The 1,041-nt window shown below is 49.1% G+C and overlaps 1 non-coding gene across 1 annotated transcript; it reads right to left on the minus strand.

The window, feature by feature from the left end:
• Positions 1 to 147: 147 nt before the first annotated feature.
• Positions 148 to 305, minus strand: LOC121601346. Its single transcript, XR_006006083.1, has one exon. It is a non-coding gene; the product is annotated as a 5.8S ribosomal RNA (ribosomal RNA).
• Between the last annotated feature and the right edge of the window lie 736 nt (positions 306 to 1,041).

Raw genomic sequence — 1,041 nt, forward strand, 5'->3', positions numbered from 1 at the left:
TCGAGAGTGTCCACTTTCAACGCCCGAGGACCCGCAGACGGGGACCAAGCACGTCATTATGCACAGCGACCGCCCAGTGCGTCGGATGACCCGGGCACCTTCGCGGACGGCCACTGTAGTTAACTAAATGAGACTTTGGTAATTAGTAGGCACTCAAGAATGTGTGCATCGGTCGGGATTAAACGTCCGATGCGCCATATGCGTTCAACTTATCAATGTTCATGTGTCCTGCAGTTCACATTATGACGCGCATTTAGCTGCGGTCTTCATCGATCCATGAGCCGAGTGATCCCCTGCCTAGGGTTTAAAGAGTGCCTTTCGGCGCCGAGTGGCGTAACCGCGTTCAAAGTTTGGTATGCAACACACTCGACCTGCAACAATGGGTTACTCAAATTTGTACAAGTACAAGTGTTGTCTCTTACGAGACGTCTTGATATGCTCTCTACAAAAGCGTGCGCTAGAGTAGGTACAAATTAATGCACGTCCCAGATAGTGACGATCTCTGGGAGGAAGAACCTTAAGGAACTTCCCGCACACATCAAGACTAGGGTTTGGGCGTGTCCATGCCGGCGCCGAGTACAAGTTACCGCGTTCAAAGTTTGGTAAGCAGCGCACTCAACCTCCAACACAACACGTCCCGTCTTGATATGCTCTCTACAAAAGCGTGCGCTAATGCAGGTACAAATTAATGTACGTCCCAGATAGTGACGATCTCTGGGAGGAAGAACCTTAAGGAACTCCCCGCACATATCAAGACTTATAGGTGAGAACGGCCAATCACCTATTTCTCTTAGTAAAACTCACAACTCATTCCTTGGGTTTAGAGTGTCCATGTCGGTGCCGAGTACAAGTTACCGCGTTCAAAGTTTGGTAAGCAGCGCACTCGACCTCCAACATAACCCTTCACGTCTTGATATGCTCTCTACAAAAGCGTGCGCTAATGCAGGTACAAATTAATGTACGTCCCAGATAGTGACGATCTCTGGGAGGAAGAACCTTAAGGAACTCCCCGCACATATCAAGAATTATAGGTAACGCTGC

Source organism: Anopheles merus, unplaced genomic scaffold (assembly GCF_017562075.2).
Source record: "Anopheles merus strain MAF unplaced genomic scaffold, AmerM5.1 LNR4000073, whole genome shotgun sequence".
In the NCBI taxonomy this organism is placed as follows: domain Eukaryota; kingdom Metazoa; phylum Arthropoda; class Insecta; order Diptera; family Culicidae; genus Anopheles; species Anopheles merus.